Source organism: Eulemur rufifrons, chromosome 6 (assembly GCF_041146395.1).
Source record: "Eulemur rufifrons isolate Redbay chromosome 6, OSU_ERuf_1, whole genome shotgun sequence".
NCBI lineage: Eukaryota > Metazoa > Chordata > Mammalia > Primates > Lemuridae > Eulemur > Eulemur rufifrons.
In genome coordinates, this window is record NC_090988.1 from 27931366 (window position 1) to 27950407 (window position 19042).

The 19042-nt window shown below is 39.9% G+C and overlaps 1 pseudogene; it reads left to right on the forward strand.

The window, feature by feature from the left end:
* Positions 1-11219: 11219 nt before the first annotated feature.
* On the forward strand, positions 11220-15550 carry LOC138384792 (BTB/POZ domain-containing protein KCTD17-like; annotated as a pseudogene).
* Positions 15551-19042: the final 3492 nt, after the last annotated feature.

The following is a 19042-nucleotide window of genomic DNA, read 5'->3' on the forward strand; positions in this document are numbered from 1 at the left end:
AATTCTCAAGCCTCAGTAATTATTTATATACTAATCACTCCTAAATGAATTGTCCAGAATAGACATTGCTTCTGAATTCAAGACATTAAATGTCTTCAAGAGACTTCAAACACATGCTATCCATCTGGCCCAACTTCAAGCTATTCTCCTATATCTGATTCTTCTTTTCTTTCCTTTTCTTCTTTTCTTTTATTTTTTCTTTACTTTTCTTTTTTCTTTTCTTTCTTTTCTTTTCTGACAGAATCTTGCTCTGTTGCAGGGAGTTGAGTGCTGTGGCATCAGCCTAACTCACAGCAACCTCAAACTCCCAGGCTCAAGCCATTCTCCTGCCTCAACCTCCCAAGTAGCTGGGACTACAGGCATGCACCACCATGCCTGGCTAATTTTTTTCTATTTTTAGTTGCCCAGCTAATTCTTTCTATTTTTAGTCTCACTCTTGCTGAGGCTGGTCTCAAACCCCTGACCTCAAGCAATCCTCCCAGCTCGACCTCCCAGAGTGCTAGGGTTACAGGTGTGAGCCACCGTCCTCGGCCCCTGATTATTTTCTAGTTGTTTACTCAGAAAATTACACCACCATCCAACTAAATTTTGTATCTCAAAATTGAAAAGACCCCCTTGCCATATCCTCTCTCTCACCTACTATTTCTGGGGCATCACCACATTCAATTAATGTTACCTTTTAAATAGTTCTTATATTTATCCACTATCCTAAATCTCCTTTGCCACAAGCTTAGTACAAGTTACCACCATCTCTCACTTTGACTGCTATAAAACCTAATTTACTGCCTATTATTTACTCTGATCCACTTCCAATCCACTCAACACACTGAAACTAGAGTGGCATTCTCAATATATGCCTCAGATCACGTCTCCTGTAAGCTAAAACATTTCAGTGGCTGCCCACTGCTTTTAAGTTAAGGATTACATTCATTAATGCGGCCTACAAATCTCTAAATGGCCTGCCCCTCAAGATGACATACTACTCCCCTATCTGGGTAATGTATCTAGCTCAAGGTCTGGGAGAGATTTGTGAGTGGTGTACAATGCTTTTCATCAGGTATGATGACATCCTAGTTAAACAATCAATAAGCAAAAGACAAGTGATCTACCCTCCAATGAGCAGTATAGGATATCTACAAACTGTACTAAAAGTCTCATTTCAGAAAGGGAAGGGTGGCAGAGTCCATAGCAATAAGGAAATCCTACGGGACTGATTTTGTAAAAACTCTCTAGGCTGGTAGTGGAGAAAGTTACTTGAGTATACCCAGGGAATAAATCTTTTGTCCGTTTTTTTTTTTTTTCCCTTTTGTGGCCCATGGCTCTGTTTGAAATGTGGACTAAGGAAAATGTCCTCCTTGGGGAATGCACATTCTATATCCACATTCTCCAAGTGGAAGCTTGGGGATATTTTTAGGCCAGGCTGTGGTTTATTTGGCATTACATTTCTTGCACAAATCAATCTAATCACCTCAGTTTATATCACATATCTGTTAAGTATACTCAAATTCATTGCTAGATGTAATTATTTAGTATGATTCATTTATTTAGGTCTTCTCCTTGCCTTTCTCTCTATTCCTCTGAAATTTTTGACAGCTACTTTGAGGTCATGGGATTTGAACCCTATTAATCTGTCATTTCTATTCTTCAACCCCTCCCTGATCAGGGCTAAGTCCTTGTTCAACCAAAAGCTTTATGGGGCCTTTTCCAGTTTGGTATCTAAAAGCAGTTGGCTTTTCCAACCCTGCAAGGGCCAGGATTTTTGAATTCTCCAAATTTGAATTCACTTTTGCTCTCAAACTAGCTAATGCTTCTCTGAGTTCATCTCTTTCTTATAAAACATTGCTATAAGCATCACTTTACAAATAGCACACATCACTAATATTCTGCTGTTAGTCCTCTCTGACCATTCAGATTTTTAGAGAAAACAATTTTACAAAATGTTTAGTTATTGCACAATATGCATTAGCATCTTTCCAGCCTCTGATAACAGCTTCTTCACTGACTGCTGCCTAACAACTAACACAATTAAGGTAGGTTAATTTTTTACTTATTTTTATTTTTATGAGTTATAATCTACATGTAGAGAGAAATGAACAGATATTCTATAGTTTGGTGTATTTTGCCAAATATAAAAACTCATGTAACCAACACCTTAATCAAGATTTAGAACTTCATCACACCAGAAACTTTTTTCGTACCTCATTTTAGTCAATGCCCCTATAACCAAGAGGCATCTGGTGTTTTGATTTTTATTGTCACAGATTTGTTTTGTTTTTTCTTGAAATTCATATAAAGCAAATCATGTGGATGTACTCTTTTGCATACGGTTTTGTTCTATGTAATGTTTTTGAGATTCATCCATTTTGTTGTACATATCAATTGTTAATTAATTTTAATTGCTGAGTAGTATTGCATTGTGTAAATATACCATGAAATTTTAAAACCATTTTTCTATTGCTAGACAATAGGGAAGTTTCCAGTTTGGGGCTAATATAAATAAGGCTGCTATGAATATTCTTGTACTAGTCTTTTTGTGGATATGTTTTCATCTCTCTTGGATAAAGAAATAGGAAATGGAATTGTTGGGTCATGAGAAGGTGATAAACTTTATAAGCAACTGCCACATAATTTTATAAATTGGTACCATTTTATACTTACATTGTCAATGAATGAGAGTTCTAATTGCTTCATATCCTCACCAATATTCACACTTTCAGTTATTATTATTTTTTAACTTTAGTTATGTTAGTTGGTATGTAGTGGTATCAAATAGTTTAGATTTTTCCTCTGATGACAAATAATTTGGACACATTTTCATTTACTTACTGTTGATTTGTATATCTTGCTTTATAAAATATCCAAGTAGTATTTTTCTCATTGCTTAACTGGGTTATTGAATTTTTGATATTGAGTTTTACTTCTTTACATCTTCTACTTATGTCTTTTGTCAAACATACATAGCAAATATTTTTACCTAGTTTGTAACTGGTGTGTTTTGTTTTGTTTTGTTTTTGAGACAGAGTCTTGATTTGTTGCCCGGGCTAGAGTGAGTGCCATGGCGTCAGCCTAGCTCACAGCAACCTCAAACTCCTGGGCTTAAGTGATCCTACCGCCTCAGCCTCCCGAGTAGCTGGGACTACAGATATGTGCCACCATGCCTGGCTAATTTTTTCTATATATATTTTAGTTGGCCAGATAATTTCTTTCTATTTTTTATTTTAGTAGAGACGGGGTCTCGCTCTTGCTCAGGCTGGTCTCGAACTCCTGACCTTGAGTGATCCACCCCCCTCGGCCTCCCAGAGTGCTAGTATTACAGGTGTGAGCCACCGCGCCTGGCCAGCTGGTGTGTTTTTAATGGTGACTTTTGATGAGGAGAAACTCTTTCATTTTGAAGATCAGCTTAACAATTTTTAATGGTTATACATTTTTGTGTGTGTGTGTGTGTGCTGTCAAAGATATCTTTGCAAACCACAGGATCTCAAAGATTTTCCCCTATATATTCTTCTTTAAAAAAATCACTTATTGAGATATAAGTTACATAGAATAAAATTCATTTAAGGTATAAAATTTATTAGTTTTAGTATTAATATAACTATAGACTTATACAATCATCACTATAATATAATTTTAAAACATTTTTATCACTTCAAAAAAACCTCACGCCCACTGGCACTCACTTCCCATTGTCTCCCTCCCCAATCCTCGGTTGTTGCTAATAGAAACTCACCGGTAGAAGGGGAAAATGAATCTACAGAAGTGACAAGGAACGGTTCCTGGGGAAGTTATACAGCCCAACAAGTGGTCAAGAAGATACAGTAATGGGTCTATGTGTCACCTGATTCTGTGTTCACAGTGAGGTGGGAATGATGAGCACCCACATGACAATGAGAATGGAAGGGGAAGGAGGCAGTGTTGGAGTTTTAATGACAGTGCGAAAGTATAAAATCATTGCTCAAAAAAGTAGATGTGATTGAACCAAGGAAATGTAGTACGATTATTGGTTAGCATGAAGAGTCCATTTGAGGTTAATGGTCATAAGTTTCAATTTTGGCCAGAGTGAATGATTGGGCATATTTTTCCAATGACGTTCTGAGTGGAACAAAACACAGAGTAGGCAGAGAGTAGGAATTAACTTGATTGGGATTTTATCAGCTGAGAATGGCAAAGCAAAAATGGCAAGGGAGTTGGAGACTTATGTAAGAAAGTGATGGCTGTGATGGATGAAGGAATTTAACTGGATAAGGTGGGAATTGAGGACATGAGCAACTCAATGGGCAATCAAAATATAGTAGAGGCAGCAGATTACAACTCCATGTGTGGTTGAATAGTTGTTGCAGTCAAGGTATCAGAAGGTATTTCTTCACAAACATTTGGTTTTAATACTGCAAGTACCATGCTATACAAAGTGCAACTACACTTGGAATCCATTATTTTCTAGTTCAACTACATCCAGACTCATTTTCATCCCAGTTTTAAAATTCTCTCTTTCTCTTTCGTACCATTACCAACCATAACAATTAACTGTTGAGGTAGCAGAATATTTGAAAATAGATAGTGCTGATATTTCCAGCTGGATTTACTCCTAGTACTTGCCTTTATTCTTGGATCCAAGAACAGAAACCTACTCAATGTAACTCAAATACATTTAGAAAATAGAAACTGTAATAATAATAAAGCTTACAGAAAGTGAATTAAGTAAAGACAGTTATCATGAAAACAGTGTCTAGAAAAATAGGAACTGAAATCATACTCTCCACCTTTAAGACCAGGGTTACTTAGACAATCTCATCTATGCTATTCTATAATTTTGTTCTCTCTGGTCTGAGATATACAGCATACATTTGTAATTCCATGGCTGCCACCTCTAGGACTCTATGTCTCTATAGTTGTAGGACCCATGACCATCTGAATAGCTTGTGTATATGGTTATTTAAATATGAGAAGAATCAGATTGGTTCAGCTTAGCCTTTGGATTGGGTTAGGTATGCACTACTGGCCCAATCAGCTGTGCCTAGGGCAGGCAGGTGGAGATTATACGTCCATCCCTTCAGCAGTTCAATTAAGGTACAATTGGTTGAGCTAATGCTCTCCAATAATTTGGCCATTTAACTCACATGCATCCACACCCACAACTGGATTAATTAGCTTCTACTCCAAATCAGCTCCTTGTTGTTTGTTACATGTACACCACTTTCCTAGTTACCTCCAAGTTATCCTTAAGTGCTTTGTTACCTTTGCCTCTTTTATCTAGTTAATTGTTTGTTTCTTCCTAATTGATCCCTTTTATTCTCTTCCATTTATCACCAATTTAATGTAGGCTCTGTGATGGTTAGTTTTCTTTTTCAACTAGGATAAGCTACAGTACCCAGTATTCAATCAAACGCTACTCTAGGGGGATTAGTGTAGATATTTTGTTGTGTGATTAATATCTATGATCAATTGAAAATGAAGTCATCCAATTAGTTGAAAGGATGATCTTTAAAAGCATTAATTGAAGTTTCCCCAAGGAAAAAAGAAATTCCACTAGTGGACTACAGCACTGGCTCTTGCCCTAGAGTTTCCAGTCTGCCAAATACATACATACATATATATACACACACACACAAACACACATATATAGACATATATGGTCTATATACATTTATTTTATATATATGTATTTGGTAGTTTTAGTGTTTGGCAGGCTAGAAAAAATACACACACACACACACAAACACCCCATATTGGAGAACATGATACACACACATGCACATACACACACACATCCTACTGGTTCATTTTTCTCCGGTAGATTCCTGACTGATACAGTCCCTTTTACCAGAGTCTACTGAAAAAATAGTTTTTAAAAATATTGTTCTGTTTTCTTGTTTATATTTCTGTGTATTAATTTGCCAGACCTCAAACCATACTACAAGGCCGTGGTTCTTAAAACAGCCTGGTATTGGCACAAGTTTAGGGACACAGACCAGTGGAACACAACAGAAAATCCAAATATAGAACCATCCTCATATAGTCACCTAATTTTTGACAAAGCGGGAAAGAATAAATATACTCTGGGGACAAGAATCCCTATTCAATAAATGGTGCTGGGAGAATTGGTTAGCCACTTGTAGAAGACTGAAACAGGACCCACAGCTTTCACCTCTCACAAAAATCAAATCACGGTGGATAACAGACTTAAACCTTAGGCGTGATACAATCAGAATTCTAGAAGAAAATATAGGAAAGACTCTTACAGACATTGGCCTAGGCAAAGAATTTATGAAGAAGACCCCTAAGGCCACCACAGCAGCAACAAAAATAAATGAATGGGACATGATTAAATTAAAAAGCTTCCGCACAGCCAAAGAAACAGTCACGAGAATAAACAGACCACCTACAGAATGGGAAAAAATTTTTGCATACTACACATAGATAAAGGACTGATAACAAGAATCTATTTAGAACTCAGGAAAATCAGCAAGAAAAAATCAAGCAACCCTATCAAAAAGTGGGCAAATGGCATGAATAGAAACTTCTCAAAAGAAGATATAAGAATGGCTAACAAACATATGAAAAAATGCTCAACATCCCTAATCATCAGAGAAATGCAAATCAAAACCACAATGAGATATCACTTAACCCCAGTGAGAATGGCCTTTATCAAAAAAACCCAAAACAACACATGTTGGCGTGGGTGTGGAGAGACAGGAACACTAATACACTGCTGGTGGGACTGCAAACTAGTGCAACCCCTGTGGAAAGCATTATGGAGGTATCTTAAACAGATTCAAGTAGACCTGCCATTTGACCCAGCAATCCCATTACTGGGCATATACCCAAAGGAAAAAAGGTCATTCTGTAACAAAGACACATGTACCCGAATGTTTATAGCAGCACAATTCACAATCGCAAAGATGTGGAAACAACCCAAATGCCCATCAATACATGATTGGATTAGTAAGCTGTGGTATATGTATACCATGGAATATTACTCAGCTATAAGGAATAATGAAGATACGACATCTCTATGGTTCTCCTGGAGAGAGTTGGAACCCATTCTATTAAGTGAAGTATCCCAAGAATGGAAAAACAAACATCACATGTACTCACTAGAAAATTGGTTTCCCTGATCATCACCTAAATAAAAATCTGGGAACGACACCAATCAGATATCAAACTGAGGTGGGGGGTGGGGGAAGGGATGGGGGTATGCCTACACAATGAGTGCATTGCGCACCGTTTGGGGAGTGGTAACACTTGAAGGTGCTGACTCGGGAAGGGGGGGGGTGGGGAAGGGAGGGATATATACCTACATGATGGGTGCAATGCGCACGACCTGGGGAACAGACACGCCTGGAGCTCTGACTTGGGGGGAAAGGCGGTACATACAACGTATGTAACCTGCAATTCTGTATCCCCCATAACAAGATGAAATAAAAAAAAAATTTTTTCAGAAAAAATAAATAAATAAATAAATAGATTTAAAATTACACATCTGACAATTTAAATAAGATTGTGTACCAAAACATGAGGCTCTATCATTAGATTTGAACAAGAAACAAACAAACAAAAAATCTTTCCAAATTTCTTTAAAATAAAATGAACCAAGCCTAAAGACTTAAGACTATAGAATTTATTCTACAGGTCTAGAGAAGATATCCTTTCTATCTATGATAGTTATGAGGTTTTCTGTTTAAGAGTAATAAGCATATATGGAGAGAAAAAAAGAGATTTAAGTTTGGCTTTTCAGCCCTAAATCTCAAAAGCACTGCTACTTGGTAACTGACCAATATTTTGGAAATGTGCAGTGAGGGACGGAGTAGCTCAAGAAAATAAGGAATTGTGTCATGCTTTTTTTGAGATATTAGCAAGGGGCTGCAAGCTTCTAGGGAAGCCCTGGAAGGAGCCACTTCTGAAATGGTAAAGACTCATTGGTAGGGGGCATCCAAGAAGACGGGCCTGGAACAGAGTCCTGGTTATTCATAGTTACCATGCAGTGTGCTAGGACCCCAGAAGAGCCAATCCACCCTGAGGGCACAGATAGATAGACAGGAACCTAGATCAATATGGCTGAGGGTTTGGGGCTCAAGGCCAGTGATAAATGACCAGGACCACTGAGTATAGCAGTGGGTATTGGCATATAATCTTTAACCACCCCCACCCTCACCCAAAAGAGCCAGGTAGAGCCAACTGCAGCTTATCAATCAGTCACTTATTCAGTTTTCAGACAAGATAGACCCCTCAAATATCATAACTTGTGTGGTTCCTGAAGATCCTTGGGCTATAAGCATCCCTTTTTCTATTAAGTCCCCAAAGTCATTTAAACATTACTTCTTCTACCATACAGTAAGATTTTATTTTACAGAAGAGCAAGAGGAGGAAGGGGAAATCAGAAAGAGCTTTCTTAAAGGGTCTGAGTGTTTACATTGGTAGATTATTTATATCATTACATTGGACTAAATTTCTTAGTTTGAGTTAAATCTGGTTCACATACAGTTTTATTTCTACCTTCGTTTCAGCTCTCATCACACCTTACTTCGTTTGGATTGTTTACACCTGTGCATCTCTCCCGCAAGACATGAGAATATAAATAACAATGATATTGTATTCACTTTTATATCCCCTAAGACACCCACCACAATTTATGGTAAATAGCCATTGTTTAGTTTGAATTGAAGTCTCAAGGGCAAAAGTAGATCAGTGAATCAACACAATAGCTCAACTTGGGTATGGCTCCTGATGTCAGGATAGGAATTGTGTGTGCTCTGTCCAGGTGTTAACTAGGCTGGAGTGGTCAGTTAAGATGAGTTGAGGGGAGAGGGCCTCAACGTGGGAATTAAGTTTTATCATGGTCTGCTATTGAAGCATAAAACTGGGCTTTCTACAAAATCCCCCAAATTTTAATTCTATCATTTATGGCCTATCTAAAATAGTGTGAACTGTAAAGGGACCACTGAAATATTATCTGTGCCATTCATTTAACTGTTTTATAATATCTAACAGCCTTTGAACCCACTTTGTGTTCCAATTGAACTCATTATTATTAATTGATTTTTCACTTGACTGAGCATTTTCTGCTCAACTAAATTATGAGCTCTTTTGAGGACAAAATATTGGCATCTCTTCATATCCCCTTAAGGTTTTCTTATATTAGATATTTAAAGATATTGTTGGGAGGCCAGGCACGGTGGCTTACGCCTGTAATCCTAGCACTCTGGGAGGCCGAGGCGCGTGGATCGCCCGAGGTCAGGAGCTCAAGACCAGCCTTGAGCAAGAGAGAGAGCCTGTCTCTACTAAAAATAGAAAGAAATTATCTGGCCAACTAAAATATATATATATATAAAAAAAAAATTAGCCGGGCATGGTGGCGCATCTCTGTAGTCCCAGGTACTCGGGAGGCTGAGGCAGTAGGATTACTTAAGTCCAGGAGTTTGAGGTTGCTGTGAGCTAGGCTGATGCCACGGCACTCACTCTAGCCCAAGCAACAAAGCAAGACTCTGTCTCAAATAAATAAATAAATAAATAAAGATATTGTTTGGTTAATAAATAGGTTAATTTATGTCCTGGTGACAGGAACATATCTAACTATGCTATTGTCCTGAAACAGTACCCGAGAAAAAGCAGATCTAGATTTTTGTCTTGAAATTTATGATAAACAGCAACCAGGAATTGCCTCTTGTAATTTAGCGTATTACAAGAGGAAAAAGGAAAAAAAAAAAAAAAAAACAAATGAGAGAACATAGCACAAATGCACTTTTGATATATGAAAACATATGAATATTGTAATTTCAGTATTTCTGAAGAATATGGTTTTGTGATTAATCCACATACTTAGAATGTCAATGAAGGAATGCCAACAAAATACCCTATTACAGACAAAAAAAAAAAAAATCGATGTTAATGGCATCTTCTATCTTTGGAAGTTCAGCCAAACCCATCATCTCCTGACTGGAAAAGAGAAATAGACAGAAGCTGAGTTGATGAGGAGATACAGTCCAGTGCTAGCAAGATCCATGATTCTAGTCATGTGGGGAGGACAATGGTGGGGGGGAAACAGGGGGAAATGGAGAGATTATGAGTTAGATGAAAGGGAGTAAAAAATTAGAGCCCTTTGCCTGTATGTCATGGGTTCACGATGCCACTGAGCAAATCTGAAGACCGTGGGCTCTGCTTTGAATTCAACTTGAGCTCCAAACTTGACAGCATATTAATCACTTATAAATGGCTGAGGAGACTATTACTGATGTGATGTTTTTACAGGCATTTCCTGGCTTAGTTCACTAATTGTTGAGGTGGCATGGTGGAATTAGTAATTGAACGTGACATTACTATAAAGTGATATTAAAAACATTGCAGTGGCTATTGCCAGGTGAATTGGGTGTGAATTTCTTGCTATGTCAAAGGATAAATTTAAAGGTAATAAAAAAAATAACTTTGTCAACAGATTCAAAATGCTTGGGGCAGAATTCTTTCTCTGACAGAGTAAGATAGATAAGACATTAGAACTTACTCATTTGAGTATTCTCTATAAGCTTAAACCTGAATCGGTACTTATAAATGTATTTTAATTAGAAATGCTTCCTGTGAGTGAACATGCGGGAGAATGTGTTCTGTCTCAGGGACAGCAAAATGGCTGCTTTTCCAAAAAGATCTTTTTTTATTACCTGCTAACTTGCCTGAAATTATATTATTAGAGCCATTTATTTGAATTGGGATATTGGTTCCAAAAGGCAGCTCTGAAAATACACTATGTTGTCTTAAAGTATGTGTCCTATGCTCATACATAGACATGCAATTTTGGATTTGGAAGAAATAAAAATGGCTCCCAATAAGGCCCTTATTAGGTCAGGCCCCACACTTGGCCTTCTGGATCATGAGAAAGAGTATTTTGAAGAGCAGAGTCACATCTTCCTGTCCTCAACACCTTGATGCCAATGTGCCAGCCCACATATTTAGACAGTGAGAGAGAAATAATGATTGAATGAGGGGTTTTATTTAGCCTCATCACAACCTTAAGAGGGAGATATTGTTTTTAATCTTTTTGAGCATCTCCAATTTGTTAGCAATAATCTAAGCTATTTGAGATCACACAACTGATAAGCGGTTAGAGCCAGGGTTACACAAGGCCCACACAGGCCACCGTAATGCTGCTACATGAGAGGGATTGAAATATTTTACTTCTCTCACTTTCTTAATGTGGAAAAATTAATGACCACAAGTGTTAAGTGACACGTACGATGACACAAGCTACACAGTGGTTTGCAAAAGTAGCTGAATCAGGTAAAATCTCTTCTTACCATGAACAGCCACCTAAAGGTGCAGCTCTTTCACATTATGTGTTCATGGATCACTCTTTCTGGAATAAACCTTATAGATTATTTACCCAGGAGTTCTCAGTTTCCCTTCCCTGCACCACCTAATCCATGAGGAATCTACCTCTAAAATAATATATCACAAATTCACCAGTTAATCATTCTATCCAATGCTATTGCACTAATCCAAGCTATTGGTCCTTTACCTAGAATACTGCTTCAGGTTCCTAATTAGTCCCCATGATTCTTTCTCCCTAGCCCCACTCCTTCCCTAAGCCTCTTCAAGGAACAACAGGAATGATATCTCTAACATGGAAACCAGGTTACACCACTCCCCTGCTCAAACTCCCGCTGTGGCCTCCCATGGTCTACAATGGCCATGTATGATCTGGCTCTGACTACTTCTTGCACCACACGTATCCTGCAATTTTTCCCTTGCACACTCTTCTCCAGCCATATCAGCTTTCCTGCATTTAAAAACATGCCAAACATGTTTCTGTCTCAGGGGCTTCTCTCTTATTTTCTCCCTCTGTGGACTGCTCTTTCCTCATACCTTCACGTGGCTCATTCCCTGTTCATTCAGGTCTTTGCTCAACGTTACCTCTTCAGAGCAGCCTCTCCTGACCACCATACCCAGTCGCCCTACTTACCCTACCTCATCCCCACTTTCACCCCTTACTCTGCTCCATTTCTCTTCAGAGCTCATCTCCACCTAAAATTAACATATATATATTCATTTATTTGTTACATTATTATTGTAATCCCTCTGAGAACAGTGACCTCCTCTGTCTTGTGCTGTGCATTGTTGTACCCTCAGGGCCCAAAACAGTGCATGACATAATGAATAAATATTTGTTCAACGAATGAGTACCCTTTGTGGGGGAGAAGGCTCAGCAAGATTTCTAGAAAAAGGGAGCTGCTTCAGTCATCCTCCCCATGGGGTAGAAGAAATAATTAACAGAAGTGGGATGGCCAGATAGAACATAAATAGGGACAGAAATAAGGTTCAATTTCATCTTGCACATCATAAAAATGGGCCCCAGAGATGTCCATTAATTTTCCCAGTAACATACAAATGGTCAACGGCAGAACTGAAATTTCAAATGTTATTTCCACTCCTCTATACAGTGTTGAAGAAGTCTCAGATTTTAGAATAAGGATCAAAATCATCCTGGGATAATTTCTTGTTAGAATAAAATGCTGCTTTTTCGCATGTTTTTAAATGTGAAATTTTGTGATTGATTATGAACATTAGCGGAGAGGATAGAAGTGTCTGCAGATAAGGAAAGGTTGGGCAATCTAACCCTAGTCTACACCTGCCGCATTTCCAGAAACTCACTCTTGGGGCATTCATTCCTTTCAACCCCAGTAAGCTTGGTTCCACTTTATCCTTAAAACAGTCCTTATGAAGACGAGAATTTTCTGTAATACCAAGTGTGGTGTTTAATATTAAATCAGACCTCTGGATCTTGTGTCTGATTGGCATAGGGCTGACCAGAAGGTTATTGTTTGACTCCTAGAGTGATTGACTCCTCAATGCCATACACTCCAGTTGCCAGAAAAAGGCTTTTATTTTATACCTGTATCCTTGATTTGCTCTTGCAAGTTCCTGTCTGGGGCCAGATGGCTTGTTCATCCCAAGTGTCTGAGACTCTAGGGACAATCTCCCAGATGACAGCCACTACTAACACTCTCTCTTTGCCTACCTGTAGTAACAATCTACCACAATTTATAATATAAACCTAAATTATAGGCTCCAGTCCACTGAACTGTTTACATGTATAGATTCCACACGTCTCCCCAGCATCTGCTCAGCCCTACTCAGGGTGATATAGAGCTAGCACCGAACTGGTTCCTTCCTTCATTCCCCCCGACCCCGCCCCTGCCACATCTTCCCAAATCCATCTGGGTTGCCATACTGAGTTCTGTGCCATATGCCTATGAAATGAGAAAAAATATACTGAATTAAATATGTGACAATACCAATTCCAATTTAAAAGGATACAAGTTATCATTTATTGAGTGCTAAGTACATGGAAAAGTGCTTAGTTCTTTATTAGCACTCTCTTATTTTGTCCAAACAGGTTTATGATATTAATACAATAATTGTCCCTCATTTTCAGATATATAATGGGTACAGAAAGATTGAATTTATGAGCAGAAACAATGAGGACTTATAAGAAAGAAACTGTTTCTTTAAATGTCAGGATCTAGGAAATGAAAGCTGATTTGTAATGTTATGGAAAAAAGTTATAAAAACATTAAAAATGTGTTGATAATAATGATATAGTGATAACAGTTAAAAATGGAACGGATGTTTTTAAGAGACCACCTTTTATTTGTGAGAAAATTAATTTTGAGGAGTTCATGGAATGAAGGGGAGTTCAGTTCCAAAACCACTCCTATCTCCCAGTATAGCATTTTGCACACTATATCACACTGCTTTGTAATCAAGCTATACTAGGTAGTTAGTATTTAAAAAAGTGTGGATAAATAGATTTGTTTTCACCCCAGGTGGGCCCAGATGCCTTCTCAGGACTCCTCCCAGGCTTCCTCCAGCCAACAGCTCCAGATACTCCCACTTGGCCTCTCCCAGCCCTAAGAGCTGGATTGGACCCACCCAGTCCACAGCGCTCATTTTGCAGAAGTTTTTTTTTTTTTTTAATGAATATCTGCATCATGAAACATTTATAAACTGTAGAGCATTTTGTACATTCTATTACTCCCTAGTGAAGCCAATTTCTCCACATACCATCTATGCATACAAAGTTGTTAGTTAGACAAAAGTCATAGTCACTAGCCAAGACTTACATTCCAAATTGTTGTAGTTTGTCACTAAAGGTAGACAGCGAGCAATGCTAGAGGATCGATCGGCTCCCATCTGGCAGGCCTGTCTCAATAAATTTTCAGAAAAAAAAATGCACACAGTTAGATGGTATATGAAGAGTATATATTTTTTAAACAGTTACTAGGTGTTGTAAGCTAAAAATAAAATCCTGAGACCCCTGCTAACTGAACGGATCCCCTCTTGGCCAAAGGGACCCCAGAAAAATCTTAAAACACAATTCCCGGCCATAATGGAAAGGGCGTCAGACATAGCTCCTTATACCCCCTTCCTTTTGTAATTTAGACACGCCAGTAGGGAGACACACTGCGGGAGGGCAGGACGCGCACGGGGACCTCTCAAGCCGGGTTTCTGACCACCCAGCAGACGCTGTGCGGGGAGCAGAAGTTCTTCCTCAGCCGCCTATGCCAGGGGGAAGAGCTGCAGTCAGAGCCCGGCCTCCCTCATTGACCCTGACCTCGCCTACTTCGGACCCATACTGAACTTCCTGGGTCATGGCAAGCTGGTGCTGGACAAGGACATAGCTGAGGACGGGGTCCTGGAGGAAGCGGAGTTCTGTAGCATCAGCCCCCTGATGCGCATCCTGGAAGAGAAGGGCTACAGAGTCACCCAGGTGCCACCCAGGCGTATGTACGGTGCGCTGCAGTGCCAGGAGGGGAGCTCGCGCAGGTGGTCTCCACTATGCCTGACAGCTGGTGCTTGGAGCAGCTGCTGAACATCAGCTCCTCCTACAGTTACCGAGGCGAGGATCAGGCAGCGTTCCTGTGCGTGGTGTCCAGGGAGCTCTACAGCTCCCCACACGGGCTGAGTTCCGAGTCCAGCCGTAAAACCAAGAGCACCGAGGAGAAGCTGGAGGAGGAGGAGGAGGTGGAACAGGTGCAGGGGGAGGCCCAGTCATCTCAGGGTCCCGCTAACCCTTCCTGCCTCCCCCCCCACCGCCTCCTCCGCCTCCTGCCGGAGGTTCCCATCTGTAGCCTCTCAGACCTGAACCCGAGCTCCTCTGCTCCTCGCCTGTCCCCAGAGCTGCCACCCCTGCTTTTGCAAACCAGAGGCACCCGGATATGAGGCCCCAGACCACCTCCAAGGACTTGAGGTACCCATCTCAAATCCTTTATTTTTGTTCTATGGGATGGGCTTCCGGCCCAAGATGGAAGTATTGCTCTCCCCGCTGCCACCTCTGCACCTGTGGGGTTACGATATACACCTGACTCCGGGGGCGGGGGCGGGGGGCGCACTGGGACCTCTCAAGGCCCCGAGTTGGGTGCTGGGACCCCTGGGCAGAGCTATGTGCCCCTGGCCAAAGTGTGGGACTGTCCAGCTGGGTCTCCCAGGCCCCCAGGTCCCCTCCCCGAGGTCCCTCTGCTGCACGACGGATGCGCGCCTGCCCTGCCCAGTCACATCACCTCCTTGAGCCTTGGTCGTCCAGTGGAGTGACTCCTCCCACCCCACCCACCTCACGGGGGTTGTGGTTAGGGCGCAAAGAGGAGCTAGGCCCCTGGAAGCCCTGGGGAGTGTCTCAGGGCTGCCCTCTCTTCTCCTCCTCTTGGAAGGAGAGAACCCAGCTCAGCTCCCAGGCTGAACGCTGGGTTTGTGAGTGGAGATTCAGCGACTGGTGGGGGTGAAGCGTGTGGGGTTTTGGCCCTGTCAGAGGGGTGGGTGACTTGGCTTTCACTTTGGCTGTCTCCCTCAGCCATCTGCGTCGCTGGCAGAGTGCCCTGACCTGGGGGTGGGGTGGGCAGAAGGGGCTTGGCAAGGGCAGTGGAGCGACTCAGGAACTTGTGATAGGGAAGGGGACGCTCCCCTCTGCCTAGGGGAGAGTCTGGGCGTGCCGGAGTTGCGTTTGGCCTCCCAGGATGGGCACGGGCTTCTCATCTGCGTCCGACCCCACTATGTAATAAAACCTAATATCCGAAAGAAAAAAAAAAAAGTTAAAATAGCGAGCATAAGACTGACAAAGCAGACTCTTTGTGGCAACAAGATATTAAATTGCAAACAAGACCTAAGGCCATGCAAGGCAAAGGCTAAGTAAGGCCTTGCAAACCATAAAATCTCATTAAATGGATTTTTTTATTAACCCAGTATAATGTGGCTTATTTTCCAAACTGACTCTAATATAGCATCACATCACAGATAGCAGACCCCCTTATGTTAACTCAAGCATTTCTTTCTACTGACTGCAAGTCTTTAAACAAAACTTTATTTCTTTAACCAAAACTTTATTTCTTTAACCAATTACAAATCAGAGAATCTCTAAACCCACTTATGATTTGTAAGCCCTTGCTTAGAGATGTCCTGCCTTTTGGGGCCAAACTAATGTATACATTCCACATATTGATTTATGATTTTACTTTTAATTTCTGCCTCTCTAGAATGTATAAAACCAAACTATAGCCCAAGTACTTCTGGACCACTTACCCCACCTTTTGGGGTTTGTGTAGCCATGCAGCATGGTCACTCATGGTTGGCCCAGAGTGTACCCCTGTAAATTATTTCACAGTTTTTTTTTTCTGTTAACAATGTTATGGGCTGGATTGTGTTCCCCTACCTACAAAATGCATATGTTGAAGTCTTTATCCCCAGTACTCAGAATGTGTATTTAGGGATAGGGTCTTTAAAGAGGTAATTAAGGCTATATGAGGTCAACCCTGATTATATCTTGATCTCAGACTTCTAACCTCCAGAGCAGTGAGGAAATAAATTTCTGTTGCTTACGCTACCCAATCTGTGGTACTTTCTTTTGGCAGCCCTAGCAAATTAATATACCAGGCAACTTTGGGGAGGCTAATCTCTGTAATGCTACCCTGGGGGCATTTAAGGAGGGCATTCCTAAAGCCCTGATTGACAAAGGGCACTTGAATTCCCTCTCTTAGTCTGTAAATTTTGGAATTTGAGAGATCACTTAGAAAAGAAACCAACCCTAGCTTTCTCCTGGCTCTTCAGCCAAATGTTTTGAACTCCATGAGAAATATAACTATCTTCTTATTGCCAAGTGCATGTTGATAGTAATCATCTAGAAAAGGGGATTGGAGCCCCCTCTGTGAAGGTAGTTTTGCAGCATGTCAGTCAGGAGACCAGCAGGAGAAAGTCAGCCTGAGTCCATTAAGGCAAACCAACCTGGAGTTCCAGCTCAGAGAACACAGAGTTTCAAGAAAAAAACACAAAGCCCAATTGCATAATCCTGCCCTTCCCTTTGGGTTAATGTAGGAAGCTATGCATAGCTCTTGTATATTAATTTCAGGAAAGTGGCCTTGAGAGACAGAATGGAAGAATTTTTGGAGATTAAAAAATTTCCTGCATTTCTTTTTAAGATTCAATTTAAATATTTGCTTTAAAGGATTTTTAAAGGACATGGAAGAGTTCATGCACAGTTTTCTGGCATGATTTCCACATTTATTCTTGGTTGATACTGCTGTAATATAAATCTGTTTTCTGACTAATATGAATGTCAGAACTTTGAAATTATTTAAAACACTTATTGTTTGTTTTGTATTAATAGCAGCAATATACCATATAGTGAAGAATGACTGACGATATAAAATTAACTCATGTTCAATTGTTTCTTTGTTCTAAAATAAAGAAGTGACTTGAAAATAATAACAATAACAACAAACGTTTATTTAAGCCCCAAGCTAATCACTTTATTTTCATTCTTTCTTTAATTTTTATAGAAATATAGTATAGTAAGCACTTAATAAATTTTTGTGAAATAAATAAATAGTACAGATGACAAAAAATATGTCTCAAGGAGTTAAATAACTTTTTTCAAGCTCACAAAGTTAGTGAATGGCAGAGGAAAGATTTTAACCCAGGTCCCTATGAATCCAGATTATAAATTGTTAACCACTATGTTATGCTATGAAATATAATACTCAATAAAATGAAGGTAAGAATTATACAGAAAAAGTATTTGCTATATTGAGCAGAATTATTCTAAGAGGTCCATGCAAGCAGAACACTTACCATATAATGAACTATAGTTTTCATTTACCAAACTCAAAGCTTTATTGTAAACACAATTTTGGATCTGTGTTGAATGGTGGCTTTATAATTTTCATAATAAATTCTCATTGTAAACGTACAGTAGGCTGCTAGACTAAGGCCATATGATTTCTCTACTATCATTGAAATGACAGTAAAGAAGCATGCACAATGACATATTTATAAAAGGACTAGAACTGGTGGACTGAGATGGGGATGGGAGTTAGCCAACAGTACATCATAGTTTCATAAATTGCTAAAATAAGCGAAGTGATGAAAATGAATGGATGCTTTAACCCAAATGGAGCTCAGAACACGCACAGAAAAGAAGTGGCAAAGAAGGTGTAAGTCTTTGCTAAGAATAGAATACCAGGAGGCTTCTGGGCTCTAAGTAGATACGGAGCCAAGACCTAAGATGAGGCATTTGATTGAAAGAGTATCTGCTGAAGAGTAGCCTAAGTGAGATTCCCCCATTTTCACTCACATCCCTAAGATGCAGCATAGTTTCCTTCTGGATGAAGCCAGGAAGTTATTGTCCAAGAAATGAAACAATCTATTTAGGATGATCCAGGGCTCCAAAAGTGAGGATTGGTATCCCAGAGTTGACCTCTACTAAAATTTGTCACACTCTTCATTCACGCATACAAAATAAATACGACCAGCTGACATGGCCAACCTAGATGCAAAGAACTGGCAGGTAACCGCTTCATCCCAGAGAGGAACCTGTAAGGAAAGGACAAATATGGTTCCGTGCAGAAAATCCATGATATCTACTAATGTCAATCTACTTTGGTCCTCGCTCAAAAGTAAATAGACAACCAAACTTATGATCATTGCATGTTTTATTTTTTTTTCAAAGTTGTTATACATACTTTATTCTTCCTTTATAATTCCTCAGCTATATTTAAAGTTGGTTTGGTTTTTT